At 41.1% G+C, this 25691-nt stretch overlaps 1 protein-coding gene across 8 annotated transcripts in view; it reads left to right on the top strand.

Annotated features, from left to right (window-relative positions):
* The window catches only part of NCALD (neurocalcin delta), a 430559-nt gene that overhangs the window by 41689 nt on the left and 363179 nt on the right, over positions 1-25691 (top strand). The window contains exon 1 of one of the 8 annotated variants that reach the window (XM_079901527.1): positions 1427-1468. The exons of the other annotated variants lie outside the window; for them this stretch is intronic. The gene's annotated coding sequence lies outside the window, so the exon portion shown is untranslated. Of the gene's footprint in view, positions 1-1426; positions 1469-25691 lie in introns of those variants that run through there. 8 annotated transcript variants of the gene reach the window in all.

Below are 25691 nucleotides of genomic sequence, written 5' to 3' on the forward strand. Positions count from 1 at the left end.
CACACACACACACACACACACACACACACGGAAGACATGAAGACTTAGGGAGAAGATGGCCATCTGCAAGCCAAGGAGAGAGAGCTTAAAAGAAAAATCCTGCCTACACGTTGATCTTGGACATCTAGCCACCAGGATTGTGAGAAAGTAAATATCTGTGGTTTACGCCACCCAGTCTGTGGCACTCTGTTATGGCAGCCCTAGCAAACTAACATATGTTAAGTTAAACACCAGTTACACCCCCAGTGAGGATAAGTAACCAATGGGTTGTATGGACCTGGAGAGATGGGAAAGCTAGCGAGAGATTTGGGGGTCATCAGCATAGAGGTGTATTTAAAGTCTTGGGCTGGATGAGATGAGTGTGGATAGGAAAAGAGGGCCTGTGGCTGAGCCCTGGGTTAGTGAGCGCTGAGCGGAGAGGTGAGCACAGGGAGTGGTCAGTGAGAAGCCAGTGCGTACAGTGTGCGCGTGCTTGAAAAGCCACTTTTGGTCTTCAGCTTGTTAGCCTCCTTTCAGACTCATCCCTTGGGCCTGTTCACCTCATAAGATTCTTCTTTGAGTACACAGTTTAGATCTTTGCATCAGTTTCCCTGAGGTGCTTGCTCACATGACCATTACTGTTGTTCACTAGAGGGAGGTGACAAAGTGTGTCAGTTTGCCCAGGACTGAAGGGTTTCTGGGATGTGGGACCTTCGGTGCTAAAACCAGGACATTCCCAGGCAAACTAGGACAGGTTGGTCGCCCTAATAAGAGGGAAGCTTTGGCAAGATTTATTTACTTCGTCTCACTGGTTTCATTGAAAGGTGACTGGTTTAAGAGAATGTCGTAACTATTGTTAGTATTATCATCTTAGAAAAATGTTCATATTTTTCCCTAGAAACTATCTAGAAATGGGTGCTTCCACCGTGAAACAAGCCTAATAATGAAAAGCAAGTTTGAGATACGTTCCTTTCAGTTCCATTATCTCCTATCAGTTTCATTTAAACAAGAATATTTTCTTGGCTTGGGTTTGTATTATTAAAAATTTCATACATTTCAGGGTGTACGTTTTCAGTAATTGTCTCCCCAATGATTTTAAGCACTTGCTTCAGCTAATCCGCTTAATGAACCCACTAACAGTAACTTCGGCATTGTATAAAATACAAAATTGGAGCCAGCTGTTGTTCAATGGGTTTTAGCTGGTTCAAACCTAACAGATGTTTCAAATCTAAGCACAGGACTAAATTGGTTTACCTTACGTGGCCCCATTTTGGGTGAGTGGAAGAAAGGAGGTCCTCCAGGTCTTTGGAGGCAGTAATGATGAGGACTCCTGCATCACCATCCTGAATAGTTGTTACTTGTTCGCGTCTCGCTGGCCCAGCTCAGTTCTTAAGCCCAAGCCGGCCACCGTACCTGGCTCTGCCTCCCTCGCTCCATCTGCTACCCGCCATCTCTCGCATCCTTCTCAGCGCCTTCCGGGACTGGGCGGGTAAGTGTTGGACACATTCTTGGCTCCATCTGACCAGTGCACCAGCCCCACGTCACATGTCATGGGCATAACTTCACACTCAAGCAGACGGGTTACTGCTAAGGCCAAAACAGCCTGAAAAGTTAACAGGGTTGGGCTTCCCTGGTGGCGCAGTGTTTGGGAGTCCGCCTGCCGATGCAGCGGACGCAGGTTTGTGCCCCGGTTCGGGGGGATCCCGTGTGCCGTGGCCGCTGGGCCTGCGCGTCTGGAGCCTGTGCTCCGCAACGGGAGAGGCCCGCGTACCGCAAAAAAAAAAAAAAAAAAAAAAGTTAACAAGGGGCTTCCCTGGTGGCGCAGTGTTTGGGAGTTCGCCTGCCGATGCAGCGGACGCAGGTTTATGTCCCGGTCCGGGGGGGATCCCGTGTGCCGCGGAGCGTCTGGGCCCGTGAGCCGTGGCCGCTGGGCCTGCGCGTCTGGAGCCTGTGCTCCGCAGCGGGAGAGGCCAAAACGGTGAGAGGCCCGCGTACCGCAAAAAAAAAAAAAAAAAAGTTAACAGGGGGATTCCCTGGTGGCGCAGTGGTTGAGAGTCCGCCTGCCGATGCAGGGGACACGGGTTCGTGCCCCGGTCCGGGAGGATCCCACATGCCGCGCAGCGGCTGGGCCTGTGAGCCATGGCCGCTGAGCCTGCGCGTCCGGAGCCTGTGCTCCGCAACGGGAGAGGCCACAGCGGTGAGAGGCCCGCGTACTGCTAACAGGGTTGGGCTTCCCTGGTGGCGCGGTGGTTGACAGTCTGCCTGCCGGTGCAGGGGACGCGGGTTCTGTGCCCCGGTGTGGGAAGATCCCACATGCCGCGGAGCGGCTGGGCCCGTGAGTCATGGCCGCTGAGCCTGCGCGTCCGGAGCCTGTGCTCCTCAACGGGAGAGGCCACAACAGTGAGAGGCCCGCGTACCGCAAAAAAAAAAAAAAAGTTAACAGGGTTAACTATTATGTTTCTTAAGGCTGCCCGAAAAAAATGTCACTATAAACAGGGTGGCTTAAAACAACAGAATTTTATTTTCTTACAGTTCTGGAGGTCAGAAGTCTGAAATCAAGGTGTCGGCAAGGCCATACTCCCTCTGAAGGTCTAGGGGAGAATTCTTTCTTGCCTTTTCCCAGCTTCTGGTGGTTGCTGGCAGTCCTTTTGCCTTCTTGTCTTTTGGACACATCACTCCCATCTGCGTCTCTGTCTTTATACAGTGTTCTCCTCTCTGTATGTCTCTGGGTCCAGATTTCCATCTTCTGAGGACACCAGTCATTGAATTAGGGCCCTCCCTTGTTCAGGATCATCTGATCATCTTGTTTTTTTTTTTTTTGCCGTACGCGGGCCTCTCACTGTTGTGGCCTCGCCCGTTGCGGAGCACAGGCTCTGGACGCGCAGGCCCGGCGGCCATGGCCACGGGCCCAGCCACTGTGCGGCATGTGGGATCTTCCCGGACCGGGGCATGAACCCGTGTCCCCTGCATCGGCAGGCAGGCTGTCAACCACTGCGCCACCAGGGAAGCCCCTACCGTTACTTTTAAAACAAAACCTAATGAGTCTTGCTGCTTCATCTCCTACCCTCTACAGTCGATTCCTTTTTTTTTTTAACATCTTTATTGGAGTATAATTGGTTTACAATGGTGTGTTAGTTTCTGCTGTATTACAAAGTGAATCAGCTATATGTATACATATATCCCCATATCTCCTCCCTCTTGCATCTCTCTCCCACCCTCCCTATCCCACCCCTCTAGGTGGTCACAAAGCACCGAGCTGATCTCCCTGTGCTATGTGGCTGCTTCCCACTAGCTAGCTATTTTACATTTGGTAGTGTATATATGTCCATGCCACTCTCTCACTTCGTCCCAGCTTACTCTTCCTCCTCCCCGTGTCCTCAAGTCCATTCTCTACGTCTGCGTCTTGTTTCCCGTCTTGCTCCTAGGTTCTTCATGACCAGTTTTTTTTTTACATTCCATATATATGTGTTAGCATATGGTATTTGTTTTTAACTCTTTCTGACTTACTTCACTCTGTATGACAGACTCTAGGTCCATCCACCTCACTACAAATAACTCAATTTCATTTTCTTTTTTATGGCTGAGTAATATTCCATTGTATACATGTGCCACATCTTCTTTATCCATTCATGTGTCGATGGACACTTCGGTTGCTTCCATGTCCTGGCTATTGTAACTAGAGCTGCAATGAACATTGTGGTACATGACTCTTTTTGAATTATGGTTTTCTCAGGGTATATGCCCAGTAGTGGGATTGCTGGGTCGTATGGTAGTTCTAGTTTTAAAAAACTGAACTCTTAGAAACAAAAAGTAGATTGGTGGTTGCTAGGGGTGGGGGTGGGGCACAGGGTGGGTAAATGTGGTCAGAGAGTATAAACTTGCAGTTATAAGATGAATGCAAGTTTTGAGGATCTACTGCACAGCATGTTGACTATAGTTAACAATGCTGTATTGTATATTTGAAAGTTGCTAAGAGAGTAGAACTTAAAGGTTCTCACAGTACACACTAAAAATGGTAACTATATGAGGTGATGGGTGTGTTAACTAACCTTATTATGGTAATGAGTTTACAATATATATGTATATCAAATCATCACTTTGTGCACCTTAAAATTACACAATGTTATATGTCGATTATATCTCAATAAAACTGGAAGAAAAAAAGATAATCTTATAGTCTAAGCTGTCTGCTGGAGCTGGAGCCATCACATCCATCCTCTAGGTAGAAGGATGGAGAAAAGAAGTAAAAGGCAAATGGCCATGCTTCCCAGCTGAGTCAACATCTTATCATCTTTACTGAAAGCTTTACCTTCTGTTTTGTTTTTTAAATATCACTCACCACACTTGTCTGTAAGGGAGACTGGAGAAATGCAAGTATTTTTAGTTGGGCACTTTGTTACTCAGTGATATAGATAGGATAGAATTGATATGTTGGAAACTAACAATCTCTGACTTAACTCTCTCAACTCATTTGATTATCCCCTTCATGATTAAAATGCATTTCCTACTATCCAACAAAAATGATCAATCACAATGAAAAGAGTCACTTAAAAAACTAAAAAGTAGTTCTTTCTAGAGCATCTAGGACAGTTTTTTAACTCATGGGAATTAATGAAGTTATTCATTTATGCAACAAATAGTAAGCTTGTGTTTTTCCTAGATATCAAGTTGCGACGCTTGAGGATAGAGCAGTGAGTTAGGCGGGCACAATCCCTTCGCTCCTAGTTATAGTCCAGTGGAGGAGTAGAGACACATGAATCAAAGAATTGCATAAAGACAAGAAGAAGTTGTGATGACAAAGAATGATATGTCTTAGATACAATAAGAAAAACTCTCTTGATCGTAGAGTTAGGGAAGGCTCCTGACTCCATAGATGAGTTGAAATTTGATGGATGAGTAGGAAATACATAGTTGAAAGGGATGTGTGGGTAAATAGCATTCCAGGAATTCCAGGCATTCCGGAAAGAAGGAATAGTACAGATGAAGGCCAGTGGTGGAAGGACCATGGGAAAAAGGCTAGTTGGTGTGGCTGGAGCACCAGAAGCAAGAGGAAGCACATTAAGAAATGAGGCTAGAGAGGTGGGCAAGGACCAGCCACGTGGGGAAGTGTTAGACATGTTAAGGATTTCAGTCTTCTTCCCAAGAGCAATGGGAAGCCACTGAGTTTTAAGGTAGGGGTGGAGGTTGAGGGTAGGTAAAATGATCTTATTTGCTCTTTGTAAAGATTACTGTGATGGAGAATGGACCAGACTGGATTGAATGGTGGCAGACAGACCACGCCAGAGCCTAGATAAGAGATAATGGTGGCTTGATCCAGAATGATGATGATTGTAGGTGTGGAAAGATGTATATGGATTTAGTAGTTCGTAGAGCCATTTGACTTTTGAGGGCGGATGATGGTCCAGCTGTGTCTTTCTGAGGTACATGCTCCAGGTAGAAAGCAATAATATGAAAGAGAACTGTTTACATTAAATTTATTAGTTGTAACAGTGTTCTGTTCTAGAGGTTTGTTCAAACTCGGAAAAACCCAGGCTTCACCAGACCTGGGTTGTGGTGAGATTTGGTCCTGGTTTGGTCTTAGAATATTTGTGATTTCGTATATTTTTCTAATCCTAAACTCTGGTGTTTTAATAAAATGTACACCAAAGATGTGTAGGTTCTTGTACACTAAGATGAGAGATGCTTAGGTGATGTTTTCCTTGCCTCTGGGAATTGTTAGCTTTCTTTCACTTATCAGAATTTGAGAATCAAAGAATTGGGAGGTTTCAGATTAAACATGGTGCCCAAATGCAGTGTTTACTGTGGACTCTCCTACATCCTTAACATCACTAAATGTCAGAAAAAGGATTAAGCAGCATTACCCTATAAGGACAAAGAGAATAAGGAAGGAGATGACTGCATACAAAAGAGGCCAGCAAATTTTTGAGGTATGGAAGGCAGATAGATGAATGATAACTGATTTGGGTTTTAGTTTTTTCTGCTTGGTTAAATAAAGCCTGTAGCCAACAATAAGCAGGGTGATTTGTGCCACAAAACACCAGACAGGCTCAGATATTGGTGGCCCTAGATACCTCTGAAGGTGGGGCTGATAGGGAGATTAGCTTAAAAAGGATCCCCTCCCTCCAGTCATGATGCTAGGCAAGTGCCCTTCCTCCGCTCTGCAAAGATAGGAGTTTACTGCCTAGAGAGTATGAACTGAGGAGCTCCCAGACTATGGGACAAGTCAGCGGATACTTGGCAATACCTGTTGTTGTCACAACTTGGCAGGAGTTTGCTACTGGCATCTAATGGGTAGATTCTGCTAAATGTTCCACAATACTCAGGGCAGCCACCACAACAAAGAACTATCTGGCCCCAAATGTCAATAGTGCTGAGCTTGACTAATTCTGAATTAAGTGCAAATCTAGGGTGAGACTCCCTGCCTCTCCACCCAACACAGACATGTATATGCGCAGGCAGTTCAGGAGATGGGAGAATATTTCTGTTAGGAAGTTGACGAGCAAAGAGAAAGATACTGACATCTATAAATCTCCCAACATTCCAGGTCCCTGCCAGTCACCCACTGTGAATTCTACCCACTTTGCAAAAATTTTCATTCATTTTTTGAGACTTTCTTAAATGTGAATGGAGAGCCACAACTGACCAGATAGTTGAGGACAGTCTCATAATGACAAATGGAGAGAAAAATGAAGAGGAAAAAAAAGAAAAAAGGAATTTAGTAGAAAAATAAAGAACGCAAGAAACAGAAGAAAACAAAAGTAACTGGATTATAGTACCTCTAGAGAGATAAGAGATGCTATTGCACTTCTTAAACTAGAACAGTATGCTATTAATAAGAAAGGTATATTGAGAAAACAAAAGAGGTTATTGGAAATTTAAAATATGAGAGTGGAAATAAAAATGAAGGGTTGGAAAGTACAGTTGAGGAATGCTTAGAAAGTGGAACAGAAAGACCGAGAGATGGGGGAAAAAAAAGCAATGGGGGAAAATCCAGGGGATCAACATCCAACTACTAGGGATTCTAAAAAGAACATGGAAGGAAGGAAATCAGAAGAGAAAAAATACAAGAAAATTTCCCCAAAGGGTATGAGTTTCCAGAATAAAGGTCCTACTGGGTGCCCAGTACCAGAGATGCAAATCACAATGAAATTTTAAACCAGCAATAACGGAAAATCTTATGAGCTTTCAGAGAGAAAAAGCAATCAGTTATGCGGGGCACTAGATTTTTTAACAGAAACACTGGAAGTTAGAAGGTGATGGAGCATTGCCCTCAACATTTTGAGGGAAAATTATTTCCACTTTGAATTCCATATTCTGCAGAACTTCAGGCACATGTAAAGTTAGAATAAAGACATTTTCAAAGTTACATGACTGAAGGAATTTACCTCCTATATACCTTGTGTTAGGAATATGCTGGGGGATGTGCTCCATCTAAAAGGAATATAATCAAGAGGTAGAAAGACTTGGGACGTGGGATTGTGTAAAAGGAGAAAAGAATGCCTGATTTAAAGTGTGCATCAGGCCCACAGAGTTTGGGCAGATTGTAAGAGGATGATGGAGCATTCCAAGAAGGATGTCTTTAAGAAAAGCAAACAAATACTACATAATGTGATACCTCCGATGAGAGGGATTTTAGTTTTGTGGAAGTTTTCAAGATACATTAGTGAAAGTTATATAGAAAATTAAGTATATGAAAAATGAGGCAAAAACGAAAGGGAATGGACAAGAAAGGAAATCTATTCTGATTGTGCATTTAGGGAGCACTCATTTTGTACTAGGCATTGTTTTAAGTGTTTGTACACAATGACTTATTTAACCCTCACAGCAACCCCATGAAGTAGGTGTGAATACTGTTTTCATTTTATAAACATGGAAAATGATATACAAGGTTATATAGCTTGTGCCTGTTGGAAGCAAGATTTGAACCAAGGCAGCCTGGGTTCATAGTCATAACAATGTAAATACCACATTGCTTTAATCAAAAGAGTGATAGTCCTATATAAAGATGATGGTGGGGTGGAGAAATGGGGGGAAACTAGGTAACTGCTAAATTCTAATCACTGATAGTAGGAAGTAGTAGATAATGTCTAAATAGAAAAAGGAAACAAGAAATAGCAGTGAAGCAGTTAACATAAAAATAAGGAGTTTACGATCATAGGAAATAGGTACAAAGTGTTGAGAGTGGTTACTTGTGGGGAATGGGACTGGGAAGTGAGTAGGGGTGGGTAAAAATGAGCTGCTCTCTTTTCCTCTTAGCCTTATAAGTGCAATCTCACTTTTTAAAACAATACACAAATGTTAGCTTAATTAAAAATATGAGTCAAACAAAGGTAAAAAGAATAGAGGAGTCCTTTAGCCTTATGTTGGGTCACCCAGCTGGACTCTAAGCTGCTGCATAGGAAAGGATCGCTGTGCCCATCTAGAAGCACTGCACCTTCCTTTTTTTTTTTTTTGCGTTACGCGGGCCTCTCACTGCTGTGGCCCCTTCCGCTGCGGAGCACAGGCTCCGGACGCGCAGGCTCAGCAGTCACGGCTCACTGGCCCAGTCGCTCCGCGGCACGTGGGATCCTCCCGGACCAGGGCACAAACCCGTGTCCCCTGCATCGCCAGGCAGACCCCCAACCACTGCGCCTCCAGGGAAGGCCTGCACCTTCCTTTTATACTCATGACTGCAGCCGTCGCACTGTGACTGGTTATGGGCAGGCTTATAAAGGGTTCCAGAACGGTTTGTTTGTTGCCAAAGTTAAGCCCAAATCATGCTGAGTCAGTTTGAAATACCAGTCTGCTCTTCATGGGTTATTTCAGTTAAAGGAACGTATCTTCTTGGCTTGGATGTGTAGATTTAATTAGACAACTTCAGTGTTAAAGTTGTGGGGCTGGCTACCATTTCGGGGTTGAGTCACACTTCACGAACTCATTGGTGGGGAGACACTCAGGTGGTATTTCTCTTTTATAAGTATCGCCTCCTGCAGTTATTTTTTTGTTCCTTATGCACCAAAAGGAAAAAAAAAGTCACTGTTAATAAGCACAAGCAGTGAAACACATTGACTTTTCTTTTGCCCTTTTGGAAGTAAGGGGAGGAGATGTTCACATCTCAGTAGCAATTCTTGGTTTTTCATCTAGCTCTCTATTGTGTTCTTCTCTCATGGACTAGAGAATGATTTGTATCAGAGCCGTAGTAGGAATGGCTGCAGCCAGGGCTTGAGAGGCAGGCCAAATGCTCACATGAATTTGCCCCTTCCTTACAAATACATCCTGCTGGGAGGGAGTGCTCACTTTCTTATTGCCAGGAAGTCTTCTGAACTGAATAGCCTTGTATTCAACCGTATGTTACCTCGAAGCCTCCTTTCTCTTGTTCTTTTTTTTAAAGTTGGTGATTTCTTTCCTGATGTCTCCAACATAAAGACAATGATTCCTGCAGTGACTGAAGAAATAGTAATTTCAAGTATTAAACAAGACATAGGGATAAGTTTTCTTTGTGGAGCATTTATGGAGGTTGCATACTTAGACCCTTTGGAATGGGATTTGGGAGGGGTGTGGGTGCTCCATGTCTATTTTAGTCAGAGGGGGATTTGGGGAGAAGCTGCAATTTGAAGAGGCCTTTTAATTTGTATCAATTTCTGGTAGGGACAGAGAGCTCATGTGTCAATCATATCTCCAAAGAGAGCTTTACCTCTCAAATAACTGCCCATCTAAAGGGCTATTATTTGAAAATAATAAGCACCAAGGGAAGGTGTCTCAGGACAAATAATTACAAAGTATCGTAGGCATCGTCATCATCATCATCATCATCATCCTCCTCCTCCTCCTCCTGCTCCTCCTCCTCCTCCTCCTCCTCATCCTCTTCACGTTTTCTTTTCAATGCATTTGATGATTCCTTGGCAGTATTTTGTGATGACACCATGTTAGTGGTGATAAGAATGCTTTTGGACCCAATTAATGATGGACTAATTAGAACATTCTGAACTTTTCATGTTGCAGGAATTGATGCTTTTACAGCTAGGGATTGTGAAGTGGGCATCTGTACTGTGATGCCTTTTTATTCCTTTGTGTACCCTTAGAGGTAGGAAACCAGCAGCTAACTTGGCTGTGGTAGCATTAGTGAGTATCCTTACAGAGGGGGTGGGAGCATTGGGCTGTGAAGGTACATTTAGGGTGCAACACATGTTCAGCGACTGCTGGCCACTACTAGGTCACATTCTCACTCATGAACTAAATTGTTGCCTCCAGGATTGGTCCAGCAGTTGGTGGGTTCCGCGAGGCTTGGTGTTGGAGAAAGCCCTAGCCATGCCCTGCTGAGTGTTTCTCCAGTGCCTTGTAAAGGGCTTGCAGATGAGCGTTTAACTTTTTTAAATTGTTACGTTTACCAAACTATTTCTGTATTAGTTAGCTAGCAAATGCCATAGACTGGGTGACTTAAACAGCACACATTTATTTCTCACAGTTCTGGGGGCTGAGAACTCAAAGATCAAAGTGCTGGCAGATTCAGTGTATGGTGAGGGCCACTTCTGGCTTGCAGATGGCTGCCATCGTGCTGTGTGCTCAAATGGCCTTCTCTCTGTGCTGCTTGGTGCATCCACGAGGAGAGAGAATTCTTTCCCGTCTTCTTCTTGTAGGGCATTAATCCCATTATAGGGGCTCCACCCTTATGACCTGGTCTAACCAAAGGCCCTGCCACCTAATACCATCACATTGGGGGTTAGGGCTTCAACATGTTTTTTGGGGAGATACAATATTCAGTCCATAACAGTATTCTAGCTGTTTTTCTTCTAATGATGAAAAGGGGATCATCTTCAAATATCAGCATGATGTCTCGCTTAGAGTTTGGGCACAGAAATTTAGCTGGCTGGCTGACTGACGCAGTGGGAGAAATAATAGAAAAGGAGTGCAGATTCGGAGAGGAGAGAGAGAGAGTGCTTGTGTGGAAGACCAATGAGCTTTTACCTTCCCATTACCTGAAAGCTCCTCAACATTAAATCAATAATAGGCATGAATGAGCTAAACTGTTTTTAAGCCCAGGGACTGTTTGTGCCACAGGATAGTGCTTTTTTCATCAGTGTGATACTAATAATATTAAAGAGCAGTTTTCTGTATGGAAGGGACTTTGTTGGGATAGTGAAAACCAAATGACTCATGAGAGATTTAGCCTCAAAAATAATGTGCATTTGAATTCTAAGCAGACCTGGCTTAGGCTGGTCATACTGCATTTGTGTGATTTATTGACATTGTAAACAGTACATTTTCTAACATTATTAAAACAATATTTTGTTCTGTCCTTTTTTTTGACAATAAGGGATGAACCACCAAGAGAAGGGTCATAAAAGAGCCCCTTTATTGCTTCTGTTCTTAAGGGAGCAGTTCTCAAACTTGGGGAGTGTGCATAAAATGCAGGTAACAGGCCCCTGCCCTTGATTTAGATTCAGAACATAAGGAGAGGGGCCCATGAATCTGAATATTTAACAGATACCACAGGTGGTTATGATGCAGGTAGTCTGAACAACATACTGTGGGGAAAAAAACCAAAACAAAAAAAAAGAAAAAAAACTCCAAACCTTCTCTAACCTCAACACTTTTCCCATATCTCAAACCCTTAAACCTTTGCACGCTCTTAGAAGCTTTGCCTTAATGCCTAGTGAGTGAGCTGAAGACCTAGCCTCAGCTCGAGTCCCTTGTACCCCATGGGCAGAATGTAGTTTGACAACGAGTGATTAGGAATGACACACGCCAGTCCTGATATCTCCTTGTGATTGCAGTTTTTGTGGGAGCCCCAGGCCCTTCATGCCCCCTGTGCGGAATGGTCACCAACTTTTAGTGTCCCCCAGAGGCTCCCTGGAGCCCATGCTTTTATTTGAGGGCCTTCCTTCCAAGTGAAATGAAACTCCCAAGGTGTTCCCTTTGATTAGTGGGAACACTTGCTAAATTCCCTGCCCTGTCGAGCCTCTGAGAAGAAAACGTTAATCCATTTGGGTTGAGGTCCCCTGAAGTTCCATGACCAGCTCTGACAGGAAGAGAACAATGATGTACTCAGGAGCCAACCCATACAATCCGCAGTGAAGCATCTGGCCCACCTTCCCCTGCATTCGTGCTCTCTGAAAGACTGTGGTGTGACACGGTGGATTGTTTCTGGATAATTCTGCAGGTCAGTCTTGAAATGAATGCTTATAGGAAACTGCCAAGATGAACCTAGTATTAGGCTATAAAGGTCAGCTGGGGGTAGTTTAAATAAAGATATTTGCTTGGAATTGTTCAGAATAATGGAACTCTTAAGTAAGAAGTCAAAATAGCAAACACTGCTGGCTGCTGGAGCACATGAACTTTTCATGTGAAGTCACTGGAAGAGAGGTGACTGCTTCCTGGGTGGATTATTTTTTTAAAAGAAGGTGGGTGGCAGCAGGGATCTATTTTTATTAAAAAGGTTTGAGAAGTGCAATGAAATGGCTGTGTGTTTGCAATCAGGTCTTTCCCATTATTTGACAAGACATGAATAACTGGAGGCAGAAGACGCAGTAGTCTCGCCTCCCTGCTGCGGCACTTCGCTGGATGTGCTTTATAATATTTGGGCAAGTTTGCCATTATCTCTCTGTCTTAATTTCTTACTTCTTTAACTTTGATTTAACGCCTCGTGGCATGATGGGATTTCCTTAATTGGTGGCAGATTGCTTTGTATGTTTGCATGTGCAAAGGGAAAGTAATCCAATTTATTAATTATGCATTGCAGTTAATATTCGTTTTGAGCTGTCAAGTGATTAGCTGTAGGAGGTGCTTGAGAAAAGGACTGTTAAAACCGCAGCAGTTGTTTCTGTAGATATGGCCAATTGCTGTTACGCCCGTAACCTTTTAAAGAAATGCACAGTCGTAACTTTAAATAAAGCCTTATTTAATGAAAATTGTGTCCTGGGTGGCAGAGTTGCTTATGTTCTCCCTTTTTTGGAAAGTGAAGGCTATCATGCCGTGATTGTCTTCAAAAGAGTGGGTTCCACATACTGGGTCTAGAGATCATGTTTCATGAGAGGAAGAGTTAATCCTTCCTATCTTCAAATTCTAACTTTGCCGGGGACTAGCTGGCTGTCATGAGAAAGACACACACACTTCTGGGTCTCAGTTTCTCTCCCTGTAAAGTGGAGAAATACTGTGATTGTGCAGAATATCCTCTTTGTCCAGCTCACTTCCCAGGAGGCTTTAGCTTTATGAGGGTTAGAAAAGGAACAAAGAACAGGCAGCTGGTAGCTTTGTAGTCTCTGCTCTCAGCTGGATTCAGTGCTGTTGGTGTGCATGAAACAGATGTCTGCTGAAGCTAGTGCAGGTAAAGGAGGAAAGGATACAACAGATTAATTCCCAGACATAGGTCCTGGAAGCAGCCAGGCCACATGCGAGTTGCAGCAGGAAAATGACTAGAAACTGAAGCCGTGGCCTCTAGCCCTTAGGGGTTGTCTGGCTTCTTTCACCTTTGCCCCTGTCTTCTCTCAGCCAGCTTCCTCTGCTAGGTTCATTATGGCTCCCAACCTTGAGTGTTTGTGACTTACCAGGTCGAACTCACCACTGACTGTCTGTAGATTCTAAGACTCGTATGCATTCATTTAACAAGTATTGATGAGCACCTACTATGCTCCGGTCCGTGTTTTAAGTCCTGCCCTCTAGCAGAAGGTTCTGACAATAATCAGATAAACAAGCAAACAAATGAATGAACAATATACTTTCAGATATAGATGAATGAACAAAAAATAAAATAAGATGATGGGATAGAGAGTGATAGAGATGGAGGATGTTATGCCACTTTAAAGACAGGGGTCAAGTAGTATTTGACTAGACTTGAGTGATGAGCAGAGCCAGCAATGTAGAGATCTAGGAAAGATAATTCCAGGCAAAGGGATCAGCATGTGTGAAGGCCCTGAGTCAGGAATGAAAGTGGTGGATTGAAGGAACAGCTAGAAGTCATAGTGGCAGGAGTGTAATGAATGAGGGGTCAAGTGGTGGGAGATGGGGTCTGCAAGGTGAAGAGTGGGGCAGTTTACAAAAGGACTTGTAGTACAGTTAGGAGTTTGGACTTTTTCTAAGTGAAATGGAAAGCCACTGGAAGGATCTTAAGTTGGAGAGTTATGTGATCTGATTCACATTTTGAAAAGATCACTCTGGTGGCTATATGAAAATAAAATGTGAAGGGGCAAGAGTGGATGCAAGGAGACCAGGTAGGAGACTATTACAGTCATCCCTGCAAGAGGTGATGGTGGCTGGATCAGGGTGGAGGCAGTGGAGCTGGTGAGAAGTGGCCATTTAGGGATATTCGAGGATTGTAGGTGAGGTGGATGTGGGGTGTTGAGATGGAAATAAATCAAGGTTGATGACTATGTTTTTTTTCTAGAGGAGTTAGCTGCAGTGGAGTTGACATTGGCTGACATGGGAAGACTGGGAAAGAAACAGGACTGAGGGGAGAAATTAAATTTATGTTTTGGACATGTTGAGTTTTGAGATGTCTCCTAGACATCCAAGTGGAGATGTCAAGGAGCTACTTGACTATTTAAATCTGGAGCATGGGAGAGCTCAGGACTTTGGGAGCTACTTCTAACCAGGGGCCTAATGAAGATCACATAGAGAGACTGTGTTTATAGTGCAGAGAAGGAGGCCCAGGACTAATCCCTGGGGCACTCCAGCCATGTAGAGGTGAGGAAGAGGAAGGGAGCCAGCAGAGACTGAGGAGGAAGTCAAATTCCAGAGACAGTGAATTCAGTTGATAACTAGTCCACCAAGGTGCAGGTCACCTTCACGTTTGCTAAGTACCCCTGGTCCAGTCAGTAGTGGCCCAAATGAATGGGGTATGAAGCCTGCTGAGGTCCACTGAGTTTTGTGGGCAGGATCAGATATCCTGAGAAGGAGAAAGGGCGTGTTGGAGATTCTGAAACCTGCCTAAAATATAATTGAAATTCTGTTGACAGACTCTTAAGGATATTACTTCTCTCTCTCTCTCACATCATAGCTTTTTTTAATTTATCTCACTTTTACAGACTTTTTACTAGTTCTATTTTTTACTTTCCAAAGGATCTTAGAGGCCCTTGGTACCACCAGTGTCTGGATTTCTTCTCACCTTTTTGTCTTTTCTCCTTTCTTGGTCCAGCCTTAAAATTCCTTTCCACGTCCACATCCATGGATACAATCCAGTGTCAGTAACCCCAAGTATCAAGTATCTTGTGCCCCGTGGAGGAACCATAGGATGGGGCCACCATCGTAGTCAGCCCTTCTCCAGGCAAGTTGTGAAATGATCCTCTCAACCTCATACAGATTCTGTTGGAATAAATCTTTCACTCAGAGAGTGCTAAGGCATCCCAAGTTCCCCTCAGGAGAGAGACAGAGAAGGGAGCACGACTTAGGTTTGGGAATGCTGTGAGTAGATGTTGATCAAAGAGACTCGGTTTCGGAGGGATCCGCTAAGGGAAGCGGGTGTTTGGGGGAGCTGGTTTAACATTGCTTCGCTCCATTCCTGGCCAGCAGGTTTGCTGTGCAGATTTGAGGCATAATTGGGTTCCCTCGATTCTTCTTGCTGTGAGAGGATGTATCCTCCCTGGCAAATTTTGAGCTTCTGTTTCTACATATCAACTGTGATAATAGAGTTGACCTTTCTCACTCAGATTGTTGAACTTAATACCCTTGAAATGTGGCAAGTGCTACACGGCTGCTAAAATCTTATTCCGTTTCTCTGTTCCCAACCCCTCAGTCTCATTTTCAGGGAGGCATTTTCTTAGAACCAGCAAAGCCATGACCTAGAAGCCAGGTGGTTCAGCACCTTCCTGGGGATGACACTGATTTCCCTCATCTGCACACGTCTATGATCAGCTCAACTTGGTTACTAACCATAACTCAGCAGTGTTCTCTTAGGATATTTTACAAAGATTATCATGATATTTCAGAAGTTGAGAAGGAGAGAAAATCTCAGATCTTGCCTAGTAAGCACAACTCTTTTTCTTTCCTTATTTCTTTTTGGTCTTCCTGCTATTTGTATATATTTTTAGTGTTTTAATTATGGCATACACAAAACTTGCATATGCTTCTGTAATTTTAAAAATAATTTAATGCATTTTTTTTTCCTGTGTACTATTCCATAGATTAGAATGACCAGAGTTTATTTACTGTTCTCTTCTTTGAGGGCATTTACTTAGTTTTCAGTTTTCCACTATTATGTCACTGCAGGGCTCTTTTCCTTACTTTTGCGTTCTTTCCGTAGGATAAAGCCCCAGGAGCAGTAATATGGGTACGGTTGCCACATAAAACACAGGATGCCAGTTAAATTTGAATTTCAAATAGACTCTGAGTAGTTTTTTAGTTCGAGTATGTCCCATGTAATATTTGGTACATACTTATACTAAACAAGTATTCATTTTTATTTAAATTTCAAATTTAACTGGGTATCCAGCATTTTTATTTGCTAAATCTGGCAACCCTAATTATGAGTCAAAATGTAGGAATATTATGTGAGTCTTGATACACATTGTCAAACTTCTCAAGTTTATCATTAAGATTCTATTATTGATTTAAATAAGGAGGGGAAATTTTCAGAAGGGAGAGATACGAAGGAGAAAAGGGGAACTCTAAGATGTTCTGTAAGGACTTATCTAGGTTATTGAGTTTTAATGTTTAGCAGATTGACATAATCATAGAAGCATATAATATTATATAAATATTTACAGACACATAAGGACAAACTTTTTGAACCACATAGACTTTGGTGACATCTACATGGTTTGTACTTTCCTTGGTGTGGCACTTGCTGTTAGTTGGCTACGTGCTATGTGTCACCCTTCTTTCTTACAGAACCCTGATTTTGTACAGGGCAGCAGTGGGCCCTGTTAAAAACTCAATTCTGTACCCTTAAAGGTAGCCATGGGACTCAGTTCTGAGCAAAGAGAGGTTAAGTAGAAGCCTGTGGTGCTGTCTTCACTTTCCTCTCTCCTTTTGCCTGGAATGCAGCTATGATGTTGAGAGATACAGCAGCCATCTTATGAGCAGTGGAAGAAAGCTATACATAAGGAATGTGGAGTAGCAGTAATCAAAGATTCATAGCTGAATGTAACCACAACTGAAATGCCCATAATTGATTAAGAAAAGTTCTAGTTTATGCATATATTTTATAGCTTCTTCAAGTCTTTTATAGAAAGAGGTGTGTATAAATCTGTATGCCCATAAATCATAAATATTGTGTGTAAGTCAGTATGCCCACAGCAAGAGGTTGAGGATTTCCTGTGAACTGACATGAAAGTTGCTGATACAAGTTCAGTCAGGGTTGAAGACCATGAAGCCTAATTCCTGAAACCCAGAGACCAATGAGGAGAAGGATACAGGTAACCAGTCTGGCTTTGGGGCGCAAGGATTAAGGTATCAAAGGAAGTAAATGTGACAAACAGGAAGTCAGGTCAGACTCTTAGGGGTTCAGAATGAGTTGTTATACCAAGGTCAGGAACTTCTGAGGTAAACGTTAAAGACAGGGAGAACTTCACAGATTAGAACAGGAATTTGTCCAGATGCGTGAATCAACACTGGAGAAGCAACCTGTGGACGCTAGGCTTTGCTTCTGGTGCCATTTCCTTCACCAGATCTGTCTGCTAGCTTATCCTCTGCCTTAGTACCTCTATAGTCCCATGGAGTCCTGAAAAATGACTGTAGATGTCAATGAGAGCTGAAACTTCTGTTACACCTCTGGTGATTGGAAGATTTTTTCCTATAGACTAGCTTCTGGCTCTGTATGTTTCAAAACTTGTTTCTCCTTCAGCTTACATACTTCCAGTACTGGGCACCCTGAAGTGCCTAAGGTCCTAAGACATGCTCACATCTTCTGGCCTTGCACCTTCATCAAATGACAATGGGTGAGTCAGTGCCGTGGGTGGTGGGAATATTCCTGAAAACCATATCTATCCTGGGACAGCCAGCAATAACTTAACTATACCTGGAAATGATCATAAACCTTATTAATATGTCCTGTGAAGCCCCAAACTAAATATATCCCAACTCAACTTCCTTTTATCCAGACCCAAAAATGCCCGGGGCAATTCCGACACCACCTAAACTGAGACAAAGTATGATGGAGGAGAGATTGTGGTCGAGACAACTGTTTTAACCAGTTGCTCTTAAAATAGCTTATTTGTGCAAAATTAAACAAAGAAACAAATGACCATGTAGGCACACTGTTAGGACCCACCTAGAGTATTGGGAAGGCCCATGTGCCCTCAGAAATGGTCCTGAAGCTTAAAGCTAAAGAAGCTTTGTGGTAAACCCATCAGTGTGCCTTTGGACTGTTTTGTATGCTACCTGACTATCTGAGGGCAATAGTTTTTTTCAAAATAAATAATGTTTAGTTTGTTTTAAAATTAGGTAATCCATGCTGTTGTTAAAAACAAAAAGAGAAAATGAAAAATTAAAAAAAATTTACTGTAATACTACTGTGTGGGGATTTTGGTGTATTTTCTTTCAGATGTTCTTTTTATTGAATATATATGTGTATTTATATATTTATATATTTATATTTCCTCACCTGTGAAAAGGGGACAACTTCAAAGTGTTATTTTGAAGATTAACTATATAGTGAACTTTCTCCTATATTATTGAATAATCTTATAAAAGGGTGGCTTTAAAAAAATAACTGTATAATATTCTAAAATTCCCTATTATTGGAGCTTTAGGTTACTTTAATATGTTTTATACTATAAATTAGGTTGTGGTAAACATCTTTCTACATATATCTATATATGCATATTTTTTTACTATACACATAAATTTTTTACTATACACATAGTACATTTATACACAAAATAAATTCATAATAAATGTGCCAAATTTAAAGAAGTTTTACATACAGATAAGTAGCTCTCTAGAAAGTCTGTGTGAATTTATATTTTTTAAAGAAATGTGTGAGAATGTTTTCCTAAACCCTTGCCAGAAACATGTACTGGTATTAAAAAAAAATCTTTGGAATGGTATCCCATGGTTTTAATGCTTATTTCTCTGGTTATTGTGATGCTGAATATTTCTTATATGAATTTTGTCTTTGTGTATCTTCTGTAAATTGTCAGTTCATACCCTTAGGCAAGAGTTTTTACTTAGAAAATTTTAAATTAAGGCAATACATTTGTTATTACTGTTATCATTATTATTTTGCGTTTTCCCCTGTCGGCTCTTTTCTCTGGCTTTTCCTCCTCTTCTTAAGAAATACTCTTGACCTCTATCTTTTCTTTCTCTATTAGACCGAACAATATGAAACTGCAATTTTTAGAAGGTTGAAAAGTGGTTAGATACCAGCAGTTTTATATGGTTAAGCCTGGTATATTTCTTTTGACAATCTGATTCAATCTCCTATCTGTCTATCCTCTATGTCTATCCATCCACCCAACAAATATTTATTAACCAGCTGTATACATCACCTCTCTAAGAATGACTCACTCTCTTAACCGTCTTTAGCTCTGACCTTTCTCCTGAGCTCCAGTTGTTGTGTTTTATGAGTTGGCAAATCAGGTACACTCTGGCTCTGTAATATTCTTCACATCTTCTCTGTTCCTGTCATATCTACCTCAGTTCCGATTCTCACTTAATGTGTGTCTTAGTGTGTTTGGGCTGCTATAACAAAAATACTATAAACTGGATAGCTCATAAACAACAAACGTCCACTTCTCACAGTTCTGGAGGCTGCAAGTCCAAGATCATGGCACCAGCAGATTCAGTGTCTGATGAGGGCTTGCTTCCTCATAGATGGTACCTTCTCACTGTGTCCTCACGTGGTGGAAGGGGCAAGCTAGCTCTCTCAGGTCTTTTTTAGAAGAGCACTAATCCCATTCATAAGGCTTCACCCTCATGACCTAAGCATCTTCCAAGGGCCCCACCTCCCAGTACTCATCTCGGGCTTTAAGATTTCAGCACATGAATTTGGGGGGAACATAAGCACGCAGACCATAGCAATGCGTAATGTTTTCTCTCCTGCAGTATCCTCTTCCTTCTCTCACCTTCACTCTACATTTCTTTAGATTCAAGTCTTTTCCCTCTTTCAAGAGTCATTTTAAATGTAATGCCCCCACCCCCATTCTTCACTACCACCTCAGATAGAAATTTCACCATCTAATACCCATTTATATGCACATCTTTTCTGGAACTTTTTATCCTCCTACCATCTGGTTATTTCTATATTTTCTTTCATGTTGAGATATCATTTATGTATAGTAAATGAAAAAAAATCTTAATTGTACAACATAGTGAATTTTTACAAATGCATATTCTTGTGCAACTACCACTCAGATCAAGACAGAACATTTTCATCACCTCAGTAAGTTCCCTTATGGTCTTTCCCAGTTAATAACTGCTGCCAGCTACCAAAGGTAATGACTGTTCTGATTTCTGTCATCATAGATTAGTTTTCATGTCCTTGAACTTCAAATTAGTGGCATCATACGATATGTACCCTTTTTTGTCTGGCTGCTTTTGCTCAAGATAATGCTTTTGAATTTCATCCACGCTATTGTGTCTATCAATTATTTGTTCCTTTTTTTTTTATTGCTGTGTAGAATTCCATTCTGTAACAATTTGTTTATACAGTCCCCTGTTGGTGAACTTGTGTTGTTTCCAGTTTTTCACAATTATAAATAAAGATACTATAAATACTCTTGAACAAATTCTTCTTTCTCATGCACATATACCTAGAAAGGGATTGCTAGATTATAGGGTAGGTGTATGTTTAACATTACAAGAAACCACCAAATAGTTTTCCAAAGGGGTTATTTGATTTTACAATTTTACCAGAAATATATGAGAGTTGATCTATACCCTCACCATCATTTGATGGTGGTATACATCTTTTCCATTGTATTGTATGTGTAGTGGTATCTCACTGTGATTTTAATGAAGCATGTGGTTTTAATTCCACCATCAGTAATGATGTTGAGCACGTTTTCATATACTTATTGTCTATTTGTATATCATCTCTTGTAAAGTGCCTGTTCAAGTTTTCGCTCGTTGTTTTAATTACTGTAGTTTGCTAGTGTATCTTAAAGTCTGGAAGTTTAAGCCCTCTAACTTTGTTTTTCAAAATTGTCTTGGCTATTTGGGGTCCTTTGAATTCCAATATAAATTTCAGAATAAGCTTGTCAGTTTCTGAAAAATAATTGCCTGCTGGGATTTTGATTGGAACTCTGTTGAACCTATAGGTCAATTTGGGAATTGATATCTTAACAATCTACTTGCTTAGGTCTTCTTTCATCATCAGCAGTATTTTCAGTGTAGGGTTCTTGCACATCTTTTGTTAAATTTATTCCCACGTATCTGATTTTTTATGCCATTGTAAATGGTATTACTTTTTAAATTTTATTTCCTGATTGTTGATTTCTAGTATATAGAAATGCAACTGGCTTTTGTATACTAATTTTGTATCTTGTTTCTTCCTTAATTCACATACTAGTTGTTGTAGTTGTTTGTAGATACATTCCTTTGGATTTTCAAGGCACATAATTATGTCACCTGCTAAGAAAGAAGTTTTCCTTCTTCCTTTCTAATATTTATGCCTTTTATTTTTAAAATTTTCTTGCCATATTGTGAAATTCTTGTACACTTCTTTCTTCCCCCACCAGGTTGTGAGCTACTTGAGACATGATTCTTGAGGCAAAGCCATAGTACATTAAACATGGGAGATATTAAGAGAATTTTGGTTGACTATTTAAATGATGATGGGGAAAACAATGAAATTAAAGCTGTAATTTACTATTCTACATGATCAGTAAACCACCACCAACAGAAAGGATGCTGGTTAAAACCCACTTTTTGTGAGTTGGTACATCTAGATTTGTAAGGGTTGCTACAGGTACTTTGAAGATTCTCCAGGTCATTCTGCCTGGTTTGTGGTTCCCAGTTCCAGGATGCTTCTCTGATGGTATGTTCGTGTTATTTGTGTTCTATACGACTCCTGCTAAGCATTCTGAGACTTCTGAAAAAGCAGTGACTGCTTCTCCCCAGGATATCATGGAGCAGATGGATTCCTGGACTTCATTGCCTTCAGTCCCAATTCCCCAAGCTTCTCTTGGTGTAGGAAAAAAAAAATGTGCATTTTTAATATTACTGGAGTGAAGCCTGGGAAATTTTCAGTTTTGAGCTTTTAAATTCCAGGAGCAATGTTATTTTTAGATTTCTAGTATGCACTTGGATTTTGTGAGTGAGATTGTGTTACAGAGTGAGGATGAGGGCTCACGTGAGTGGGTGGTGGTCTTTTCCCAGTATGCAGCGGCTCTTGCCCATTCTGAAGATTCATGGGACTGTGAAGTGGCAGCCTGGAAGCTGCGATGACTCCTAGGAGGAAAAGCACTGATAGGACTTTGATACCTATTTTTGCATTTTGATTGCAAGTAGCCATTTCTTTCATGGATTCTGTTGTCCATGTGGCTGGAAAAAGATGTTTCTTCCATTGCATGATGAGTTTGTTTCTAAGGAGGTAATTCCATTGTTTCTTTGTTTCTTTGCAAGCAGCAGAGATGCTGTTAGAAGTTTGAGCAGTATGTCGATAAAATATTTAAGGCAGTTTTGAATTGAGGCCACAGGTCTTCTTCTGCTCTTCTTCCATATTGGTTGACATTTTACTATCAGATTAGGCTCACACATTGATTAAGAGCTAGCATATGAATAAATATGTTATTACTGTTAAATACATACGGATCACCTTGAAACAAATGAGAGTGGTAGAAATAATAGAAAAGAGAAAAATAAAAGAATGCACACCCTTGCAAATTTGGATTAAATAATATAAATGCAGGGTGATTTTTTGTCCAAATCGTTGAATTTTTCAACATTTTATATATTTGGTTCTCTTAAGCATTTACATACTGACATTAAAACAGTGTTCTAAAAGTATTTTTATGACATTTGTTTATTTCTTTAATTGAAATGTAGTTGACAGACACTATTATGTTAGTTACACTGTACTACATAGTGATTTGACCTTTGCATACATTATGAAATGATCACCAGGGTAAGTCTAGTAACCATCTATCACCATACAAAGTTATTACAATATTATTGACAATATTTCTTATGCTGTATATTATATCCCCATGGCTTACTCATTTTATAACTGGAGGTTTGTACCTCTTAATCCCCTTCATCGATTTTGCCCCCTTTCACACCCTTGCCTCTGGCGAATAAATACCCATTTATTTTCTGTATCTATGAGTCTGTTTTCATTTTGCTTTGTTTGCTTACTTATTTTGTTTTTTAGATTTTACATATACGTGAGATCATATGGTATTTTGCTTTGTCTGACTTATTTCACTTAGTATAATACTCTCTAGGAGTATCCATGTTGCAAAGAGCAAGATTTCGTTCTTTTTATGGCTGAGTAATATTCCATTGTGTATATGTACATGCATCTTCTTTATCCATTCATATATCAGTAGACACTTAGGTTGCTTACATCTCTTCATTACTGTAAATAATGTTGCAGTGAACATTGGGGTGCATATATCTTTTTGAATTAATTTTTTTGGGTAAACACCCAGAAGAGAAGTTGCTGAACCATATGACACTTCTATCTTTAATTTGGTGGGGGAAACCTCCATACTGTTTTCCATAAAGGCTGCACCAATTTACAGTCCCACCAGAGTGCATGAGGGTGCATGAGGGTTCCCTTTTCTCCACATCCTCACTAATCTTTTTGGGGTTTTATTGTTTATATTTGCATAGAATACCTTTTTCCATCCCCTCACATTCGGTCTGTGTATGTCTTTAGATCTAAAGTGTGTCTCTTGTAGGCAGCATATATATGGTGCTTTTAAAAAATTAATTCAGCCACTCTGTGTGTCTATTGATACATAAATACATACTTACTGCCATTTTGTTAGTTGTTTTCTGGTTGTTTTTATAGTTCTTTTTTGTTTCTTCTCCTTTTGCTCTCTTTTCTTGCGATTCAATGACTACCTTTAGTAGTATGTTTGGATTCCTTTCTCGTTTGTGTGGGTGTGTATCTATTTTAGATTTTTGGTGTGTGGTTACCATGAGATTCATATATAACAACCTATATATCAGTGATTATTTTAAGCTGATGATATCTTAGGTTTGAATGCATTCTAACAGCCCTACATTTTACTCCTCTAGCCCCACGTTTAATGTTGTGGCATCATATTTTACATCTTTTTGTTTTGTGTATCCCTTTGCTACTTATTGCAGATATAGATCATTTTACTACTTTTGTCTTTTAATCTTACTACTTGCTTTATAAGTGATTGATTGTATTACCTTTATTGTATGTTTGCCTTTACCAGTGAGATTTTTCTTTCATAATTTTCATATTTCTAGTTGTAACCTTTTCTTTTCCACTTTGAGAAGTCCCTTTAACATTTCTTGTAAAGCCAGTTTGGTAATGCTGAACTCTTTTAGCATTGTTTGTCTAACACTCCTTATCTCTTCCTCAAATCTAAAGATAACCTTGCTGGCTAAAGTACTCTTGGTTGTAGTTTTTTTTCCCTTTTATTACTTTGAATATGTTGTGCACTGTCTTCTGGCATGCAAAGTTTCTGCTGAAAAGTCAGCTGATAGTCTTATGGGAGTTCCCTTGTATGTAAGTAGCTCGTTTCCTCTTGCTGCTTTTAAGATTCTTTAATTTTTGACATTTTAATTTAATGTGTCTTGGTGTGGACCTCTTTGGGTTCATCTTGTTTGGGAGTGTCTGTGCTTCCTGGACCTGGATGTCTGTTTCATCTCCCAAGTTAGAGAAGTTTTCAGCTATTATTTCTTCTGCCCCTTTCTCTCTTTTCCTTCTAGGACCTCTATAATGTGAATTTTAGTATGTGTGATATTGTTCCAGAAGTCTCTTAAACTATCCCCATTTTTAAAAATTGTTTTTTCTTTTCTCCGTTCAGCTTGAGTGATTTCCACTACTCTGTTTTCCAGATCACTGATCCATTCTTCTCTGTCATCTAATCTACTGTTGACTCCTTCTAGGGTATTTTAAAATTTCAGTCATTGTATTCTTAAGCTCTGTTTGGTTCTTCTTTATATATATATATATATATATATATATATATATATATATATATATATATTTTTTTTTTTTTTTTTTTGTGGTATGCGGGCCTCTCACTGTTGTGGCCTCTCCCACTGCGGAGCACAGGCTCTGGACGCCCAGGCTCAGCGGCCATGGCTCACGGGCCCAGCTGCTCCGTGGCATGTGGGATCTTCCTGGACCGGGGCACGAACCCGCGTCCCCTGCATCGGCAGGTGGACTCTCAACCACTGCGCCACCAGGGAAGCCCTTCTTTATATTTTTTAACTTTTTGTTGAAATTCTTGCTGTGTTCATCCATTCTTCTCCTAAATTCAGTGAGTATCTTTAAAATCATTACCTTGAACTATTTATTAGGTAAATGGCTTATTTCCATTTCATTTAGGTTCTTTTTTGAGGTTTCGTCTTGTTTCTTTGTTTGGAACATATTCCTTTGTCTCCTGATTTTGCCCAATTCTTTGTGTTTATTTCTAGGTATCAGGCAGGTCAGTTGTGTTTCCCGATATTGGAGAAGTGGCCTTATGTAGGAGAAGTCCTGTGGGGCCCAGCAGCACACTCCTCTCTGGTCACCGGAGCTGTGTGCTCTGAGGGGTGCCCCCCTTATGGGCTGTGTGTACTCTCCTGTTGTGGAGGGGCTGACTACTTTAGCTTACTGGTAGGCGGGGCTGGCCCCTGGCCTGGTTGGCTGTGAAGCCTAGTGTGGAGGC

This window comes from Stenella coeruleoalba, assembly GCF_951394435.1.
Source record: "Stenella coeruleoalba genome assembly, chromosome: 17".
In the NCBI taxonomy this organism is placed as follows: Eukaryota; Metazoa; Chordata; class Mammalia; order Artiodactyla; family Delphinidae; genus Stenella; species Stenella coeruleoalba.